We start from the raw sequence: 22966 nt of genomic DNA, 5'->3' as shown, positions 1-22966 counted from the left end.
TAAAAAATAAGCACGCCTTTGGCTACCTCATATATTTTAAACCACTGCAACTCTCATGTAACCAACTACAGGAACGCTTTGATATTATAATCTCAAAGATGTCTCAGAAAGACAACGTCTTGGTACCGTCAACGAAATTAATCCGAAGAATAGAGGAGTACGAAGTACCTATCCGTAATTTCAAATTCAAAATATGTTTCTGTACAGAACAATCAATTATTTTGTTACACTTACAGCTAGATTCTTCTTGGTGCCTACCACCAATTGCGAAACTGACTCTTTGAGAAGCGCGTGAGAAACTTCTCTAAAGGACTACATGTACTTCAGTACTTACCATCAGCGTGTCAGCTCGTTTGAACATACAAGATGGCGGTCATTCCATGTATAATTAGTTGATAGAGCTCCGGCTGAAGCGTCATTAACATACACGGGAATTTTTTATCTCGAAATGAATGAAGTGGGCGCACCGTGTATATTTTTTGAAAAGGTGATTTCGCGAGGTTTGTTTGAGAGGGCGAAAAAATAATGATGTACCTATTATGGTTCTCTTGTCGATATACAAAATGAAATAAAATTATAATTTAAATGTGGAAATGAAATAACTTTAATGGAGTTTCCATTTGATGAGTGATTAATGAATTGGTGATCGTAATTAAACAGTTTTCCATCGTTTTTCTTTGTTTGGCAAAAAATGTTTTTGACCGTTTTCACCACAGTCGTAAAAATAATGACATTAAAATAAATAATTTTAAATTGTAGTAATAACTAACCTAATTTTAACTTGTAGTGATAACTAAATATGAATAACTCGCCCTTATATTTGTACATACAGACATAAAAAATACAGCTAGAGAAAAAATGCTTTTTACATTGTAATCAATTTTTATCCGACTGCACAACCTAAAGAGGCGTTACGTGCTTATCAATCTATAAAGTACCGTATGTCATTTGGTAACTCCAAATGACGTTTATTATTTTTAAATATTTTTTTTATAGTATCGATTGAAATTTATCGATAATCGTCCACCATTACCTCTAACCTGGACTTTCAAAGTTTGTATGTTTGATTTTACACTACAGAATTTTATAAATCAGACCCAGTTCTATTACAGATAAAAATATTCTGTATTAATTCTAGACCGTGTGAAGAGCTTTCATCCACGGTGTTCTGTTGAAATTCTTTTTTGTAACTTTAAAATATTTTTATAAAGGTGACCGAAAATATTTTGAAAACATTCCTCGCTTCTTATTTGGATATGTTATGTATTGATATACAAAAAAAAAATAGCTTTTAGAATCAGTTTTTATCCCCATATACGGATGGCACAGGTCAGCCTGACGGGACTCGTGTTGTGCATTCTCACATTTGTAATAAAACTGTAGATCACAGTAATTATAATATTATATTTTCATAACATCTAATAATTATTATTAAATTATCACTAATTAACAAACAAGCAGAGGAAGCGGAGTTAGGTTGATCAGGGCCTCGAGGTAAGCGATGGGTTTTGACGAGAGTGCACCCGTGATTATTTGCATGTCTAATGCCAGTCTCAATACGCTGTTTAGACTTTTATTACAGTTTACTTGTTCAACCTTTCTTTGCCACACTACGCAGCCATATAATGTGGTAATAGGTCTCAATATGGCTCTATATAGCCATGGCATTGCACAAGCTTTCAACAGGAACCCAGAGCACATCTAGCCTTTTTCGTTCGTAATATACTCGATGTGCTTATTCCAAGTGAGTCCCTTGTCTAAGATTACTCCTAGATATTTGACATCACCCGCAAACTTAATAGTTTTCCCGAAGAGTGTTAGGGGTCTTAGTCCCTCCAACTTCCTCTTTTTGGTGAAAGGTATCAAGACCGTCTTATTAGCGTTTACTGTTAGCCTTTGGCACCAATCCTTGACGACTCTTAGTGTTGACTGCATCAACCCAGCGACCACCGATGCGCATTTTCCCACCACCAGAATCGCCAGGTCGTCAGCGTACCCTTGGGCGTAGTTTACCCTTGAGCCTCCCCGTATATCCCCTATATACGGGGATGCTCAAGGGCCTTAAAACACTACAAAAATGCCTAGGGACATATTATAGTTTGGACATGAGTGTAAATGGGCGATCCGTGTCGTTGGTTGTTCACTGACGATGACCACATCGCCTCCAGCACAGCAGAACCAATTTATTATATTATGTGTACTAGCTTTTGCCTGCGGCTCAACCCGCAGACAGTGTTCCACGGGAATCGGGACTTTTTGAGATAAAGCCTATAACAAGTTTTATTCAAATTATTCGATCAATAGTTATTAAGTGTAAAAGTAACAGACATACAAACACGCAATCACCTTTATAATGTAGTGCAATATTATAAAGGTGTTACAATATTACATTGGTCAGTAATTAATTGCGGCCGTGAGTTGACCTTATAACTCGTAGTTATTATATATAAAAGGAGATAAAAAACTCTGAACAGTCTGGGATATATCATATTATATTAAGTATATCAAGTCTGAGAAGATCTTCCAACCAAGGGCAGTGCTATGCTCGATCAGGCTGAAGTACTCGTACACTGTGACCATTTCAGATATTGAACTTATCGCGTCGATCTCAGAAACTTCTTCCTTATTTTTTTTAATATTATAATAATATGTATATACTATCCGAGAAATTGATTCATATTTCATAGACATATGGCGGACCTACGTAATTTGGTCGGGTTTTGTCAAATCCAGCCGACAGATGACGACTTTTATTTAGTTGACATGCCGACCAAATGACATAGTTCCGTCAACTGCTTACGAAAATGTCTTCGATGGTGGAATCGTGGTGGATGGAACTCGTACTAGCCTAGATGACACCTGCAACTCCGTTGCAACTTGCACCAAAATTCGTTTGTCACGTAGGAACCGTATATTTTTCCGGGATAAAAAGTGTCCTATATATGTCCTTTCCCTTACCTTCAGCAAAATCAGTTTGGTCCGGGTTCCCTAGATTTTTTTTATTACTATCAATACTTGTACTATTATCTATTCTGTGCTATCAAGCAAATTTTTTGTGTGTAGCTTTATTTTGATAAGACGAACAACAGTTTTATTTGTGAAAAATCTCGAAAGTGGTAGCTAACAGAGATAGAAAGAATTTCATACTTTGATCTGATGGTCCTAAAATATGGATTGTTCTATTTGTAGGACAATGTTACTTTTAATTTTTTAATAATATAACTATTAACCTATCAATATACAAAAAATCAGCTGGTTAGGATTCCGTTTTAGGGTTCTATAATCATTAAAACTTGGTTGACTACGGAACCCCTAAACGGAACCCTAGCCAGATGTTTTTTTGTATAATGAAAGGTTAATATTATAATTATGTATATTATTTAAAAGTAACATTGTCCTACAAATAGAACAATCCATATTTTAGGACCATCAAATCAAAGTATGATATCCTTTCTATCTCTGTTAGCGACTTTCGAGATTTTTCGCAAATAAATTAATTTTATTGTTATTCATCTTATTAAAATAAAACTACTCACAAAAAATTAGCTTGACAGTAATTAAAAAAAATGTTCTAGAGAACCCGGACTACGATTATCTGATTGTAATATTATAAATTTATAATGTTCAAGGCACCAAGGTAAGACTACGTAAATTGGGAATAAGCTAAGAAGAAGAAGAAGATAATGTTGAAGGTAAGAAGTTTTGTTCACACCAAAACGCCTGTCAGCCGAATGTGAGCAGACCTACTATGAAACTACAAGAAAAGCCTAATATATCATATTGTGGGTTAGGAGTTATCAGAAAAAAGATGTATGGAAATACGGTATAATTTAACAGGACCACAAACCAAGATTTATTTACTTTTTGTCCCAAAGTGCCTGTGTAAAATAAGAGGCAAATAAGTCCGAAAGTGATTCCATAAGGAAGACGTATGTGCCACTTAGATAAACTTTGCACTTAGTCACTTTGAAAATTATGTCACCAAGTTTTTGGGAACTTAGTTCATAATATTTTGGAATTTTTTCATACCTCCTAATGTTGTGCTTTCATTTACTTTTCATAGGTTTCAACCTTCTGGCTTAGCATATACCTACAATTAATTATTGCTAATTTTGTATTGAAATACTTACTTTTATACAATCCAGAAACGAAATTACTTCTTAGGGAGTTTGCTTCTGACTCTACCAATAAGCCTTAAGGTTTTTGTGACTCATCAATACAAGTGGCAAAAGTGCTAAGGGGAATATGAGTATAACATAAGGTACTTACACAACTTATAATCTTCGTAAGCATATTTATCATTTCTACAGATTATTCACTGCAAACTTGCGCGTATGGACTGTAGGTATATAGTATAGTTTCTACCATAAAGTCAATTCATATATAGGTATATTAACTTTATGGTTTCTACAGACAGTTATTTAAGCTAATCTATCTATATCTATATATATTATAAAACAAAGTCGCTTTTTCCCTCATGTCCCTTTGTTCCCTTTAATCTTTAAAACTATGATTATAACTAACGGATTTTGATGATTCTTTCAGTGTTAGATAGCCCATTTATCGAGAAAGGCTATAGGCTATATTTTGTTACGCTAAGGCCCAATTTCACCAACGTCTGTTAGTGTTAACAGCTTGTTAAAATGTCATGTCTTGTCTTTCATTCGTATGAAAAACGAAAGAAGTAACGTGATACTAATCCGAGCGTTAACTTTAACAGTCGTTGGTGAAATTGAGCCTAAGACTAATAGGAGCGAAGAAATAAAGGAAAATGTGGAAAAAACCGGGGAAAATGAAAGGGCTAACTTGAACGCGCTAATCTCAGGAACTACTGGTCCGATTTGAAAAATTATTTCAGTGTTAGATAGCCCATATATTGAGGAAGGCTATAGGCTATATTTTATCACGCTAAGACTAATAGAAGAATGTGGAAAATACGGGGGAAATTATTTGAAAGGCCTTATCTCGCGAACTACTGGAGTATTTTTTTTTTATTTGGCACAGATAAGAAGTAGACCACGTGAAGGATTATAGGCTATCGATTTTAATCATTTTTCAGTGGCTATATATTTTATACCCGTGCGACGCTGGGGCGGGTCGCTAGTTTAAAATAAGAAATTTAATTTTTGTTAGTCTCTCTAAAACTTTAGAACGGCTGAACCGCTTTAGCTACTTGTGTTTAATATTCGTACAAGTCTAGGAAAGGTTTATTCTTATATTAGGATACAAAATTCACCAGGTTATCTAGTAGTAATCGTTCAACAGTCTTTTTAACTAAATAAAATACCTACGCTTCTTACAATAATCTGTAAATAATTTTAATGATTTTACAGTGTGTTTGCGGGATTTGAACCCGGTAAATTGTAATAAACTGACACTGAATATGCCTGTGTACCTTCGAGGAAATTGGTTCCTAGGCAGTTGACAGACCAAGTACGTCATTTGGTCGGATCATGTCAATTCAGTGTTAATTGTGATCTGTCGGCTGGACCAAACTACGTAGGTCCCCCATCTGCATAGGAATCAACTTCTCTGATAGTACATTGTTATTTAAAATTATAGACTCTACAGAGTGAACCAACCATAAAGTTAATATACCTAGCGGAATAGAGCAACGTTCTCGAGTCTCGAGCAAATCTCGAGTTGTCAAACGAAACCAAAATTGGTTTTCATCTGTGTGAAAAATATGTGTATTGTGTACGTGTACACTTAGGTACACAAGCATGATTGAACATGAATTCTATGAGATTAAATTGTCAACGTGCGGCACGTGCCGACTGGACGTCAAAAAAGAGTGCTGCTGTCATGTATCACACGTCTCTTTTTACCACGCAGTGTTACTGATAGTGTCATCTATCTTGCTCAGGCCTTTGTTTCTCTATTCCGCTAGGTATATTAACTTTATGGAACCAACTGAAGTGAACTTTAGCTTGTGCATGTATCCCTCATTTTGAGTACACGGTGACAGTAGACTGAAAGAGTATTTTTTTGTGATTTGTATGTGCAAGCGCCCCAGCTAGAGCTTCATAACTTTGCCCATACAAAAATAAAATTTTGCAGCGAACTCTCTATTTTAGAAACACGTCATACACACCTTAATAAAGGATTCTTAGTTTGTTTCGTTACAATCTGTATAATAATATTCTCCCTTTGGAAGGTGGTTTTAATTTTAATATAGGCATAAGTAATATACTTAAATCTATCTATACATATAAAACTCAAAGGTGACTGACAGACATGGTGATCTATCAACGCACAGCTCAAACCACTGGACCGATCGGGCTGAAATTTGGCATGCAGGTAGATGATAATTATGAAGTAGGCACTAGGCATGCGTTAAGAAAGGATTTTGATCAATTCTACCTCCAAGGGGTTAAAATAGGGGATGAAAGTTTGTATATTATAATAATACTTCTTAACTCGAGCGAAGCCGCGGGCAAAAGCTCGTTAATCATAAAAGTGATTTTTTGGAATACTTTTTTTAGGTTTTCATTTATACAAGCACAACTGTGCAGACTTCATAATAGTAATAGCTTAGCTTAAGGGTCAGTATTCTCAATAGCTCATGATTGAAATAAAACAACTGAATTTTATAATATTTTATTTATTGTTCATTAAAACAATACTAGCTATTTGACCGAGCTTTGCTCGGTATTCGATAAAACACGAATAAACTTTTGACATTTTCTAAAAATGATTCCTAGCTAAATCGATTTATCGCCCCCGAAAACCCCTATATACTAAATTTCATGGAAATCGTTGGAGCCGATTCCGAGATTCCAATTATATACATAAATTATATACAAGAATTGCACATTTAACGATATAAGATAAAACATAGGTAGAAATCTGTATGCAATACAAATATCTCGTAGTTTGAACAGGAAATTTTTGGGTAGGTACGTATTTTGACAACGTTGAACATTAATTTATTTAACATGGTCACACAGACACATACACAGATGGTTATAACTTATAGCCCATGGCAATAATAATAAGGTAATGCCAAAAAAGTTTACATAAAGTAGGTAAGTGTATACAGTATACACATAAGTACAGAAACAAATCACATACGTCTTATTAGAAATTTTAGAAAATATGTTGTTAAAATAAATTCAGTCGGCGAATTATGGCACAAAGTCGGTTAAAATTTAATTATTTTTCTAGAAGTGAGTAAAATTAAAATAGGTAGATAAAGATTAATAATTATTTTGTCTTAGATAAATGATTGGTCTCACGCGCGCCACGCGCGAGACTAATCATTCATCTAAGTATTTTGTATAGAGCTCAATATAGTAAGGGTGGGTTGCACCAGAGGCGTGGTTAAAGTTAAAGTTATGGTCAAAGTTATGGTTAAGTATAACTTATAGTTAAGTTATAATTTTAACTTTCACGATGTAAATTTTCACGAAAAAAAATCGATATTTTTAAATATCGAATAACCATATTAACCAATCAAACTTACTTAAATTTTAATTTCAGTAAGTTTGAGCGGTTAATATGGTTATCGTTAAATATTCCTTCTTCGTCCTTTAATTTTATAATTCATTTTTGTACTTGAAAATAAGCCCCGAATTGTTTCATTTTCAAAAATAGATACTACATTATATTTCTAAGAATTCGATCTGAGCAAAAACACGATACCTTAAAATTTTCTCGATAGAAAAAAATCACAAAGACGCATCTAATTTTCACGAATTTTTATTTATTGCCATAACCGTGCATTGGACTAAGTTAATATTTTCACACATTGTATAAAATTCTATCATTGAGAAACCGACCTAGCGAATTTTTAAAATATTGTTTATTTTTAAAATTTTTAAAATATCGAGTTATTGAGAAAAAACTAATTTGGTGATGAAACCAAGTCGTCCTTTTTCACCTGGCATATGAAAGATGGGCGTAAGTGTGAAGAGAGAAGGACGATGTTTGATTTTTTGGGTTAGTCGCCCTCTTAACCAAATATTAGACATTTATAGTTAAAGTAAGTTGGTGCAACCCACCCTATGTAGATACGTCATAATATACAATAATTTTAATAATCATAGCCAAGAACCAACATAACTCACAAGTCACAATCTTTATAAGGTCTACATGCGACAGTCTGGGTTAAAGTTAATTCTCTCATACTTAAATATAATGGGACCTCTCTCATTCCTAGTAGTAATGAATGAAAAAGGCATATTTTTATATCCAGACTGACGTTGGAGCCAAAAAATAATTAATCTTAAAAGGATCTTCTTTATTCTTCATTCTTCGTTCGATGTTCAGTAACAGGACATGCCCTTATCAGTTCTCCGTCCAGTAGTATCAACACACAGGGCGAGAAGAATGACAAGGGCACGCCGCTGCCCAACCCCCAACTGGCGACATCGAGCGACGAGTAGCGGAACTGCTTGGCGCGTTTTATAACCCTGCGTCCTAACCGTGAACACAATTCACGATTGGAACGCAAAGTAATATCTAATATGGTTTTTTGTCTCTGCTACCGATGAAAATACCTGTAAAAGAAAAAAATTTATAAAGTTGCTCAGTAGAATATCTAATAATATAATATTACGTTCTGCTCAAATTTTGATATTATATCATTGTATCTTTGTTATTCATTTATGATAATCAATTAATATTCAAAATAAAAAAATGACCGTATTTTAGATTTAATTTAAGATTAAATTATAATTAATAACAAATCTATTGATATCAAACTTTCATACTAATACTTTATACTAGGTGCTGTGAAAGTACAAGAAAAAAAAACAAAACCTACTTCTCATAAATAAACTTTCAGCATTAGGTCACTAATGAAAATTTTAATATTTCAGCTATTTCGTACCGACTCTATTATAATCTTATTAAAATTTCAAGGTAGAGATGAAATGCTATTTAATTCCTTCCCGCTGGTGGGAAAATGCTAAAATTAACTTTTTTATGTTCATTATTCTCCTTATATTGTCTACTTTGTTGTATTTGTAACTTTGGGTATCGCAACATTATCTAAAAAGCAGCTGAGCTCCCTAAATTCAAAAATATATTTGTATACATAATATATTTTTGAATTAAGGTAGCTCTACTGATCCACAATCTATGCCTTATTTACTTTGTACCTTCAATCTTCATGTTGCCTTCCTTAATACCTTTTGTCATTATCATACAGCGTACACAGCACAAAAATCTTTAAAAACCACCGCAAAATCGATTCCCTTTCTCTTGAATATTAATGCGGGTAGATAGGAAATATTTGCCGTCACTTATGCATAACACCTCAACTCCAGGCCCTCTTCATTATTTACCGCGCCTCAATTGCTCTTGCGATGATAATTATTCGGCGACGTCGTGGTCTAGGAGCACCGCACATATATTATGAATGTTACAACGTAGATCATATTAAGAGGTCTTTTAAAATGCAAATAACTAGCCCCAAGTTTGGTAACTGGGAATTTGCGCTGCCGAATTTCAGCTAACTGGGACATTGTGAGCTGCTGACGGAATTGAGCGAAGTGAGAATTTTGACTAACGCTTCTCTAACATTTGGGGGTCTGACGTTTTGCAATGTCACTTTATAATATGGTACTGCCTAGACTAGCCGAGTACAAGAGTTGCAAGATCTACATAGTAGCTTATTCAGTTCACAGCCAGCCTACATTGATTTAAGTCATAAACATACGATTCGTATGATATCAAAAGTTATTAATGTATAAAATTTCACTAAGATATGAAATATCATAGAGCATCTAAAGATAACATTTTAAACTAAGCGCTCTTACAGACCAACGGTACGTGTCGGCGGCACCTGTTGGCGGCAGTTGACGGCAGCCGTTGATAGTTTATGACGCTTGCCACTACCTTTCCTAAAACGATCATGTTTCCAGAACACTTTATTGTATGATTACAATAACATTACCGTACTCAATTTTTAAATATAATTTTAGTAAAAAACAGTAAAAAATGCAAAACATTGTTCCGCTATGAAATATAAACTTTTTTAAGATCGCTAGCTTGACGTTAAAGTAATTATTGCTTATCTATCAAACGGTGTCGCTTAGTAGAGGTGGTGGTAGGCCCCCAGTTGTGACGTACCGCCTAAAGGTAAGCGGCCACAGGTCGGTATCATACGCAACGAACGGATCCGTTTGATGCGAGACGTCCGTTGTGTACAATACCGACCTGTGGACCTTTACCTTTACTCGCTACGTCACACCTGCAAGCGTGATAAACTGCCGACAGCTGCTGTCGACTGCCGCCGACTGCCGCCGACACGTGCCACCGACTGCCGTCGACTGCCGCCGACACGTGCCACCGACTGCCGTCGACTGCCACCGACACGTGCCGTGGTCTGCCGTCGACTGCCGCCGACGCGTGCCGCCGACACGTGCTTTCGTCTGTAAGCGCTCTTATTAGAATCCTGGTATTTATGAGTACTAGGTATGTACAGTTCAAATTGTAACAAACTTGTTGAGGGTGGTACACTATTCGCTCAAAAGCAAATCATTCTCTACAAATGATAGATAAACTTCTTGCTATGTTATTTGGACAGAAAAGTATTATTTTCCTTTATCATTCTCCATAAATATAACAATGCTTTTCTTTTTAAGCACTTAATTATGTCCAATATTATTCTATACTTAAGTTAATATTTTTAACAAAGCTCTGCTTGCGTATTTATTTATCTAACTGCCGCACGCAGAGTGGAACATTAATTACTTAATTGTATATATTCAAAATTTTGACATAAGCCCCATACATTATCTATCAAAGTCTTCATTAAATTGAAGGTTAATCATAATTGAATGTCTCTGTGTACAGCGGTAAGTTAGTTATTTTAATAGTAAAAAAAATTCAAACTAGTATGCCGTTTGCCCAAAGCTTCATTTGTTGATTCTTCTTGATCCTCTTCTGCTTCTAACGCCGCAGCAGATTGCTCTTTAATCATTGCTTCCGTTGAATGTCTGAAACGAAAAATTTAATAATTAATACACGACGAAATTGGCGCTCTACGGGTTCGGAATAATGTGTTGTTTTAAATTATTCGAATTTCCTACCCTTTTAATATTTTAATCAAATTAAAAATAAGCGTTAAGTACTGGCCCATTTAAGACTAAACTCGTAGATACAAGTTTAATAAGATTTTTTTTATTTTTTATAGCAAAGTGCCTAAAGTTTTTTGTAAGTATAATGATAGTATAGATATTGGTGATTCCAAGATTAATCTAAACAATTTTTGGGTTCATCATTTTTTATAAAAAAAATTAAGGTCTTCAAGATTTTAACTGCAAAAGCAAGTTATAATAATAAAAGTAAGTAGCATTATTGTTATTTTTAATTTTTTCAATCATAAAACTACGCGTGTTTTATAATTTTATAACCAACATAATATTATAGTCTAGTGTTTTTATGTTTCCTTCGGAGTGATATCAAGTATGTAACCTCTAATTTGCATATTCACCTACTCGATTCCGCTACAGATGTTTGCTCGCCCTGCGCCCTTCGCCCTACCCTCTCTACAGTTATTTAATTAATCACATACACACCTCCATATGCATAATGTAAAGTCATCAAAAATAAACCTTACATAAATTTGCTGAATCTTATATGAAGGTGAAATAATTTGCGACAAAATGTTACGCTGAGAGACAACTTTATATTGATGATTTAACTTCTAGACTAGACTTACTATTATAATATTAATATAATAATAAAATAAATAAATAAATAAAATAATATTATATTAGCGGCTATACTATTTAGTTATGAGTTTTCACCACTATTTAGTTATGAGTCTCAAATGTCAATAGGTTCACCAATTAGACACAGGTAACATGTGAAAACTTAAACGTACTCTGCAACACATAAAAATACATTTTAGAGCAAATTGGCCCAGCTGTAAACACGAGAAACGTACGTTTTAATAAAAAATTATACGGCAGCGACAAGCCGTCGAACACAGGGAACCGAACAAAGATTTATTAGAATAAAAATCACAGGATGTAATGGCTCGTACGAACTTCATTTTTCATGTTCCGCCCGATTAGGTCGAGCCGCCCAGTCGTTACCGCTACTCGCCAGCAGATGCCGCTGTTAAATTAATACACCCATTCCAAACTAGATGGCGGTTTTACAAGCTATTGTACAATTGATTTTTCATTTGTTAACGGATTCTTTAAAACATTTTGATGATATTTATTCTTGTAATGAACAAGCGCAGGAAAGGAATAATTTATATACCGTAAAATTATTTTGTCTTCACATATCATTGCAGGCACATAATAGTATCAACAGCTATAGGTAAGTACTTCCCATTATGAAAAAAAAAAAAAGATTTTATTTTATTTTTTTCCTACAAGACTAGCAAAATATTTTGCGAAAGTATAATAAAATCTTATAACATTTTAAGTTAACTGTTAAATCCGAACAAGGCTTAAAGCAATAGAAACTTTTATAGTTGCACTGCTCGAACAGTAAACGTACTACGCCCTATTCAATCATTGAGATATAAACCACACCGTTTACGACTGTGATTTTTCAATCTTTCCCGAACATGTTTTAAGATATTATGGGGTCGATTTGACCCATTAACGTGGTTGATCGTAAATTCGCCGGGGCTCCATTTGACACAGCTGGCGGGGCTCACGCCAGTTAGGTTCGGTCTTGGCCAACCGCTTTTATCACATATGACATAAGAAACTGTTTTGATACGAATTTGTTACTTTTTACAACGTATACGGTTAAAAACCTAAAAAGTGTTTTTTTGGCTATTTTTAATTTAAAATCAAATAAATTAAAGACCAATTTGATTTTACTTTCGAAAGTATATTAAAGCGAGGCCACGTTGTGAGGACATGTACAATGATAATAATAGCTTTTTGGCGTTTTTATGTAATTTGGCAAAAAAAAAAACGAGAATAAAGATTGGTCCTATAGACCTCTTTGACTAATTCAGAATTATAAATTGTTTAACTTTCACTAACAGCAATAAATAATTACTTTATTAAATATAATATTAAGTGAAAAATAAACCAACAAAACTCATTACGGTCCCCAATAAATAATAAAGCACTTTACGGTGACAGAAAAAGGTCATAAGGGGTCATTAATAAGAAGTAACGACCCCCCGGCCGCAGTTTCGGGGTATTATTGATACAAGTTCGTACAAACCATTTTTATAATTACATTTCGAAAGTTAACATTTAAAATGCCTAGATGGCAGTATCAGTATTGTTATGATTGAATATGCAGGCTATTATTATCTAGATAAGTAATAAAAAATGTATAATATTTTGATGTTATTTTTATTCAATATTCAGAATTGAATAATATTTGCGTTAGTAAATAAGTAATAACGTTTCCGCTACCCAGCTTAGACTTTTAATTATGTACAGACGTTTCAAAAAGAGACAAGTAACAAATTATGTGAAAACCGCATTACCATGCCGAAGTAATGAGCGAACCGTTCAGTTAATTCCGAACGCGGCGTGACGAGGGTAAGCCCCGTCATCGGCCATACTTTATTAATATACCAATAGGCGTTTACAGTATGATAATGAACGCACTTGTGGCTGTAATCGGTTAACTAGAATTGTCAAACAAGAACTAGCAACCGAATGCAGCATTTAAAACAATTTTGAAATATTTAATAAATTAATGATCAGAAAGTTAATGATCAAAAATTCAACCAACGATTTAAGATAATATTATAAATTGCAATAAAAATAAAATCTTGAATCAACATCGATATTTAGTGGGACATTAATTTTACGACGTCATTACACGATTGTAATACCCATTATGATCTCCTTAATATTGATTTCAAACCCCAAATAGGGTATTTAATGACACTTATTACATTACGTTTTAAAATCTCTACTTTGAGAATTACGCCAAATTATAAAAGAAAATAGCCAGATAAAAAGGCATACATCCACATAAAAAATATATTCAAACAAAGCTGTATATTAGGTACATAATATTCTCTACTGAAACCAAAATATGAAGAACTTCAAAATATGTATGTTTTCTGTAATATGTGCATTTATAATTCGCTAACATTTCAACTGCCGGATTAGGTTTGAGTGCCCAGGGACCAAGTTTAACTTTGCTTTAAATACAATAGTAGCTCAGGTAATGAAGTTAAGACGTTATTCTCATACTTGAGAATTATATTGTGTTTCATATGAAACAGTTCTTTGTTGTGTATGCCATACAACACTGTGTTCCTAATGTTTGTGATTTTATTCACGTATTTCATTTTTTTATATTAAAAAAGGTAGCGAAAATAAAGTTGGAAATCGAAGAACTTGACTTTACTATGTAGTTAATATTTAATCATTCATTTTGGCGTAATCAAAACTACCCTTCAGGATAAAGTATCTCAATAGAAGAGGAGGTAGCAAAAACTACACAAAAAGAAACAATTTCCCTTTCATACTATAAGTATGGAAGATGCATAATAAAGGTAACATGCAAGTTTGAAAAAAAAACTGCAGTAAATAAACTACAGTTAAAAAATTTATACTAAAATCTACTTTAATATTCTTAAATTCATTACTCCATCTTAATCTGAGCGAGCCCATTGATAACAAGTTGTCAACAACACTGATGGCCGGCCGGACTGTGCGGACGATTTACGGTTATGTACCTCCTCTGTTAACCAGAGACCCATGATAAACGATCATATTCATAGGCCTGAACAGCCCGATACGCCAAATGCTGAATTTTGCTACAACATGGATTAGCAAAAGCTAGATGTTACAACACGGATCTCTGAAAGTTCATTTTCACAACAGCCTTTTTTGGAAATGTTCACTTGTCTTTATAATAAACTAGATAACGCCCGTAACTCCGTTGCGCCAAAATTCGTTTACCGCACGGGAACCGTACATTTTTCGGGATAAAAAGTATCCTATGTCCTTTTCCAGGACTCAAAGTATCTCCATACCAAATTTCAGTAAAATCAGTTCAGCGGTAAGGACGTGAAGAGGTAACAGACAGACATACAGACAGACAGACAGAGACACTTTCGCATTTATAATATTAGTATGGAAGTATGGATACAAGTTGATAAGGTTGGTTTTTAATATAAAGCTAGTGTCCCAAAACGTTCATGGAAGTTAATACGAAAGTATTTGATATTAATGCATACTATAACGCTTCATGTTTTAAATATTACGTAAAAACGCTTTTTACGCACGCTCGCAGGCCTCGGATAGAGTAGGTCCCAAGTGGGCCGTACCCACTAAAACTACCCCCATTGCCTTCAACTAGCTTTTAGCAGAGTGCTCTGAATTTTACTTAAAATACAACGGGATTAAATCTCACACAAAAAGTTTCAACTACTTCCGATATAAGTTCGGCTGGTTATGAATATTTCCCAAATATAACCTAAAAGCAATAGAAGCAAAAATCGAGTCATATTTAAAATCAATTCTACAACAGAATACAAAATGGACGGGACTTTCTAAGCCTTTCATAATAGCCTCCCGGAAAATAAATGGCTAGCAAACCTAATTAAACGTCTAATTTATCAAACAAATGCTAATCTCCATGAAAATCTTGTTAAATTCAATTACTTATGAATGTTCCTCCGATACATCCATTCTGATTGATTCAATTTGACAGTTATGAAATAATGAAATACAAAATCGTAATAATATAATGATAGCTTAATATAAAGCCAGAAATTTAAACGTTCATATTATTAAGTACGATGGCTTCGTTCCTAATTAGAATAAACAATATGGAATCGTAGCAGGCTGCATTTTAATTGAATAGTGCCGAAGATAACTGAATGCCTAAACATATCGTACACAATATGTCGAACACAATATTACCAGAGATCTACATTGCAAATTGCACTAATAAACGTTGCCGCAGCCAGACAAATAAAATGCAAAAAGCACACACATTAATCATACGAACTAGAATCTGAGCAAGTTTACAACAATAATTAATAAATCATAATTATATTATGAGCTGGAAATCCCAAGTGTCCGGCATAGCCTCGCGTCGTTCCAAAAGGCCATAAGCTCCAACAATCAGCAAAGATCCATACAACATTGTTCATTAGTGAGAAAACAAAAGCAGTTACCGTGTCCTGAATATTTTACAAGCCATTCCGCGGCGCGGGGATAGCAATTTCATGATATACCCCGCTTTGGGAGGCCCAGTTATGATGTTTCGTTAATAAACTATGCATGGGCGGGTATTGACGGTGGAACTTATGTGGCTCCATCTAGTGATCCTACAACTATGTGCTAATGAAAATGACAACAGATGGCGCTTCTTTTAGTCACTATTATAGTCAATTTAACCTTAAGTACTGGATTTTTTACGACCATGAAATTACTAAAAACTCTGATTATACTCGTCTAGTTTTCTTACATTATGTTTTGAAAAAGTCACATTTTTGCTCTTATATTATGCTCTATAACTGTATATTATAAAACGTAGCAATATCTATATAAAATGTGACAACATAATATTTTGTAACAGTTTTTGATTTTTTTTTCATGTTTTGTAGGTATCGATAACGAGTTACGATGCATTACATGCGTGAATCACTCCCACCACTCGCCACTAGAGGGCGTTACAAGTAATCTCATTAGGGGATGCCGGCAAACAATACACGTATTGGGGGGCGCGATGAAAGACATTGTAGACATCGCGAAAAATATTTCATCCGCTAAAACCCGAACTCATTTATATTGAATGAAGCTTTGAGTCTAGATATTTCTCGCAATTGTGTGCCGCTAGGATATCAACACTTTTAACGAGGCGCAAACGAAGCTTTTTCAATATCCACCGCGCTGGTAGTGTTTTAGATTTTGTTTAAATAATATTTAGGTCTGGTTGTTAAAACGAGGTCGATTAACAGTGAACTTTAGCAGGTTTGTTTGGTTCCTGAAGTGTTTCTTCCTAGTAAATAACCTACTACTTAGGGTGGATTGCACCAGAGGCGTAGTTATAGTTAAGGTTAAGGTTATCGTCAAATATTTCGTCCACTATGGACTTTTACTAGGGATTTGACACTTCATTTGACATTTTGTTATGGTTAAAGTTAAAGTTATAGTTAAAATAAGTTGGTGCAACCCACCCTAAGATTCTAAACTTACAAGAATATTAATATGATTTGGAATAATAAATAATACTTAGATAATACATTTTAGTCATCAACTTTTACTCAGACTGGCACAAAATATGTTGCTCAATGTTAAATAAGATGAGTTTTGTCGCCCCCTTCATCCTCGCCACCACTCTGCCGACCACCACAATTAACTTTAAATCATTATTTGTTGGTTAACCATTCGTCACTGTCAGACATTTGCCAAAAACTAATAACGGGTCCCCCAGACCAGCGCCTGCGAGACCCCACGTGTCCGATACGATAAATCTTGGAGGCGTTTATTGATATTTATGTATCGGCTTATCGAATGTGGTTATTTAATAATGATGTTTGTTTATTAGATCACACGAAAGTTGGGGAAAGATCGAATTGGAAAAGTCATGGGAATGTGCCGATGTGATACTAGATTATCTTTTTTCGAAGAAATGCGAAATATATTTCTTGGAACAACAAAATAAAGAACGTTGCTTTTAAGTACAGTTACGAATCTTTTGGTGGTGTTTAGACCCCAACGTACTTATTTCAGTAATTTTCATCAAGATATCTGTTCAAATTTTTTTGACACGAGTTGTGCTCTCAAATTGTGCCCTTTATCTTCGAGCCAGCCAAGTAGGTATCACTGCTATAGGCTACGCTCTCCGTAGCAAGGCTACTGTTGAAATATCATTTGTTAATTTTTCTAAGAGCTGAGAGAAGAGAAGTATTATTAGAAAAAATGATTCAAAGGCAAATTGCGGACTGCATTCGGTCGGGTCATGCCAAACCTAGCCGACATCTGATCACGACTATCATTGCTTATTACAAAACCGAACCAACTAACAATAACAATAAGTGATATTTCTACGAATCAAGTGCAGACTCAAACCCATGCAAAATGCTTCATAACTCACGCGTCATTTGACACAGTTTTGAGGAGGCGTACTAATCAGATAATTGAAATGTAACCCTACATGAGTCACCCGGCGCGATCGACCAAATCTTTTAATGTGATGCGCCCGCATACCACACCATATGCTTGCGACCCCATTCCTATATGGGGTATGGGGTACGGATGACCCCCAATAACATCTCTTATCCCAGCGGGATATCCGTTAGAAAGATGTTTTTAAATTGGTTATCCTAGCCTATCTTCATCTTAATTAAATTGGTTATCCTAACTTTTTTACGAACGTTTTAAAATTTTTATCAATGTTGCTAAGTCATTGGTTACATAATTGTTCATTTAAGGGTGGTTTGCACCAACTTACTTTAACTATAATTGTAACTTTAACTACAATACAAAATGTGAAATCTTTGATAAAAGTTAAAAATGGACGCCATCAAGACGCCATATTTAACCTTATCCGTAGAGCTAGACAAGGTTTTAAATGCACGTGGCGAAAAAAGGAACTAACGCTGTGATCATACAAAGACGCCATTTTTTACAGTTGTCCTTTACCAGCAGCGCCCCCGCCCACGTTTTTATAAAGCCTTGTCGGACCAGCAATGTCTTCTGTCAAATTCTGTGGTGAAAGTTAAGGTTAAAGTTAAATTAGCCTTAACTATAACCATAACTTTGACCATGACTTTAACTTTCACCACGCCTCTGGTGCCACCCAACCAAAAAGGGTAGTATGCAGTATACACGAAGAGATTGTCAGATCCGTTATTTAAATAGGAATTAAAAATTAACGAATATATTAGTTTTCTAGATCGTAACGATCAATTTTAGTTTCCATGATTTCTAAAAAATCAACATTGTCTGATATTTTTGTTTCATTTCTTTTCCACAAAATGTCGTAAAATTAATTCAATTGTACTTTAGTTTGGATCGGTTAATTCGTTCACATGTTTTTAACCTGAGCACAAAGCACAAAGGACAGTAATGCATTAACAAACAAACAAACACACTAATTACAAAAGCTCCTGTCCGATCCTAAATAAATATCGCCGGTTGTTTGAAATTAAACCTTATGCGCGAGGGCGTGGGTCGACAGTCGACTGGCCTTTTATTTTTCATGACATATTATGAGGGTAGTGAAATAAATACAAAGCGTGAAATTCAGTGTCAATTTTAAGTGGTCCGTTTGGTTGCGCAGCTCTTCGAGCGTACATTCCAAATCACACTTAAAGACAGACCTCCAACGCTAATTCTTAAAAGGTACACGCGCACGTTACATGGAGCGGCTCAATAATTTTTTTATGACCTATATCACAGAATACATAATATTAGTATGTATTTAGTACATACTAATATTATGTATTCTTGAAATATGCGTCCCAACGCGCTGCGGCCCGGCGTAAAATGCGCGTATTTTCGCTTGACCAATTTCGTAATATTAATATTAAGTATAATATTATTATATTAAGTTTACACACTATACAGTAGAGTAACTCAGCCACATTCGAACAACTCAGATAATACGCGTCGTATACTTTGATGAAGTTAATAAGTGCTTATAGCGTGCCTGAATTGGCCTAGCCAAAAAGAAAGAATAAAACGTCTATCGTGTACTAGTATACTGAAGCATTAGTATTATTACAAATCTATGAGTGGTCGACGCATAAAATGTGACCGTCACGAGGTCAGCGCCCCGCCCTACACCCGGCGCGGTGACACACCGACTGAGTTGCTACTGGACGAGACTTTTCTTACTCTATCTATTCTATCTAACATATACTGGACGAGACTTTTCTTGCTCTATCTATTCTAGGTGAAAGGCGAACAAAGTTTAGCTACGTTAAGATCTGAAAATCATCTATCATCTATTATCATCACCTTCTATAAATGCGGAACTGATAACTTTTCACTCTTTACGTCTACACCGCTGAATCGAATTGGATGAAACTTGATATAGAGATTCTTCAAGTTCCGGATAAGGACATTTATTTCTACTGAGCAAAGAGAATAGAGAACAGGACATATCTAGGTTTGGTAATATATAATTAAAATAGCAAGACTTTTTGGACACTTACATCCTAAGTTGATTGCTGGTTTTAGTAGCAATATCTGTGTGTACTTATAAGAAATTATATTATAATCTGACATGCTAATAAAATGCTGCTTCATCTGCAGGTATAAAGTAGATGAAATAGTTAACTTATTTTATCATCGTAATGTTAACAAGTTAACTTCGTAATTATATTAAAAACTCCCGTGCTTTTTATTTTCAATTATATAAGTTAAAAGAGATTGTTGAGGACTCAACCACTTAAATGTTTAACCACTTATTTATTTAGTAGGTTATGAAATAATTATGTTAAGAGGATTCCACACCGCCGTTTTTCCATACAAACGCTGTCCCCTGTTTCTTCCCTGGATAATACCGGTAGAGTTATGATTTTTTTCCTAAATATCTATGGCCACTATTAGCATGTTCCTATGTTTTCTTTTTTTCCTTAATCTAATTATTAAAAAAGATAAAAACGTCCAAAAACCAAAAAAAATGGCCAGATTTTCCTCTGTGTTCAAACACCCAGAAAACAAAACTGGCTAGAATATACAAAAAAAATTAAACATAGGAACACAGCTCAAGCCTTGCTTTAATTCTTAATGAAAAAATTACTTAAATCGTTTATGTTTTGGAGAAGGAATCAGCGGACAACGAATCGAAGATTTTCTGTTCTTTTATTAGAACTTTTGTCGTGTTGTCTCTATCACGCTCTGCGGTGGGAGACTTGAGATTGGTGAGACAGTGGAGAGAAATTGAAAATAGATATTTTCAAATACCTATTTTCAATTTCTCTCGCCCCTGGTGTATCCTCTTAATTAAATATGTTACTTTGAAAATGGTTAGATAGGATAAGCGGCATAGTTTTTGAATTATATAACGAACATTTTCAGATTTGAAACAGCATAGAGATATCATGAATTCCCCGAACGACATTGTATAGTTTGTATCACGAAAAATGTACGGTTCCTGCACGATAAATAGATTTTATACACACAGTAAAAAATTATTATTAAACATAAAGATTGATTATGGTTGCTCTTTTCGCTACGAAGATGGGATTTCAGCGAAAATACAATCTCAAACTTTTCTTAGAAGAAAATAGAGGCTTATTTTTTATAATCGCCCAGAGTTATGTTCCACCTTTATAATCTGTAGAAACAATACGCTGGTCGGCTTCAAAGGCTACTTAAATTGTTATTTTTACTCTCAAGGCTTGCTCAGATTAGATATCGAATTTCTCAGTAAGCATTAGTGTTCGGTTTTAGGGATCTTTTCGAACGGACACAAGCAGTAACAACAAACAAGTAGGTATGTTAAATCTGAAATTAAGATTGAATTCATTTTTTTTATAAACGCATAATAGTTTGATCTGTCCCTACAGCCCAATATCCATAATAATACATAATATTAATATAGCTTACTTTCATGTAAGAAAAGTATGTTATTAGGTCGAATATCATTTGGGAAAGACTCACGGAATTCGCAACGCAAATTCGAAAACGCATTGTACGAGATTTGCGCATGCCAAGATTTTAAATCTAAATTGAAATGAAGATTGTGAAACAAAACGTAAGTATGCAGATCTTAGAAATTAATAAAAACGTTACTTTATATCATTGACTATGGCGAAACGAAAGAAAGAAGATACGAAGTAAGTACATAATATGCGCGCACAAGCTCCGAAGAACGTGGGAGAGCCATGCTTTGGCACGAATAGGCCGGCTCGACCGGAGAAATACCACGTTCTCACAGGAAACCGGCGTGAAACAGCGCTTGCGCTGTTTTTCGCCGAGTGAGTGAGTTTACCGGAGGCCCAATCCCCTACCATTTTCCCTTCCCTACCCTCTCCTATTTACTTCCCTTCCCTGCCCTATGCCGGCCTTTTAGGAGGGAATAGGGTATATTCCCTCCTAAAAGACCGGCAATGCACCTGCAGCTCTTCTGATGCTGCGAGTGTCCGTGGGCGACGGAAGTTGCTTTCCATCAGGTGACCCGTTTGCTCGTTTGCCCCCTTATTTCATAAAAAAAAATAGTAATGAAAGTTTTAGGAGAGCAACTATTTTCTTATAGGAAAACGCGCCTCAGCTCCCAATTTCTCAAATTTCGCTGGCGAATTTATCGTACGTACCTACGTCCTATGTATGTTGCACTACAGTGGAACATGCTACAACACCGCATATTATTCTTCTGATTTCTCAATATTATATAAATGACATAAAAAATAAACAAACATTTTTGTAAGTCGACGTAGTAAGACGTAGCCTCCGTGTAGCACTTTCGTAGCTTCGTAGCGCTACGTTAGCCCAGTCAGTAATCACCATAGGGGGTTGACCTCGGAAAATCGAGATACCCCGTATATTACCACGTAAAAACTTGTGGTTTCGCACCCTAAAACCGTTCTCAAAATTCAAATATAATTGGATGGACGCAAGTTTTCAAATTAGGGGTCATAAGTGACAAAACTCGATTTTTTTACTTTTTTTGCAAATTTTTAGTTTTTTATGCGTTTAACGTTTTTTTGTATAAATAGGAAAGTTGTAGAAAATTAAATTCCCTACAACTTTTCTATTTGACATTTTTTTACACCTTGAACTGTTTTCAAAATAGAGGGCGTAAAGCGCGCGCTCGATCAAAAACGGATTCCTGGAACCTGTCATGACTATTTTACCACCTGCTCCAGATACCCTGATTTTAAAACTTACGACCATCCAATTATGTGTGAATTTTGAGAACTGTTTTAGGATACCAAACTACAAGTTTTTACGTGGTAATATACTGGGTACCGCGATTTTCTGAGATTTGCTCCTAATTTGGCCTAAAGCGATTGGACTACGTCACATTTTTACTGAGCGAAGATGAAAAGCTTGAAATTTTGAGGAGAATTTTAGGGAGTATCTCAAATACAAAGTGATTACAA

General features: G+C 34.8%; 1 long non-coding RNA gene across 1 annotated transcript in view; it reads right to left on the bottom strand.

The window, feature by feature from the left end:
- Positions 1-8258: 8258 nt before the first annotated feature.
- LOC121739526 overlaps positions 8259-22966 on the bottom strand; it is a 32516-nt gene continuing 17808 nt past the window's right edge. Inside the window, exons 3-4 of the long non-coding RNA XR_006037460.1 lie at positions 10843-10946; positions 8259-8501 (exon numbers count right to left, since the gene is read on the bottom strand). This is a non-coding gene — a long non-coding RNA (uncharacterized LOC121739526). The remainder of the gene's footprint in view (positions 8502-10842; positions 10947-22966) is intronic.

Source organism: Aricia agestis, chromosome 2 (assembly GCF_905147365.1).
Source record: "Aricia agestis chromosome 2, ilAriAges1.1, whole genome shotgun sequence".
NCBI classification, from domain to species: Eukaryota; Metazoa; Arthropoda; class Insecta; order Lepidoptera; family Lycaenidae; genus Aricia; species Aricia agestis.
Note: the sequence above shows the minus strand (reverse complement) of the source record. Positions and strands in the feature narration are given on the sequence as shown.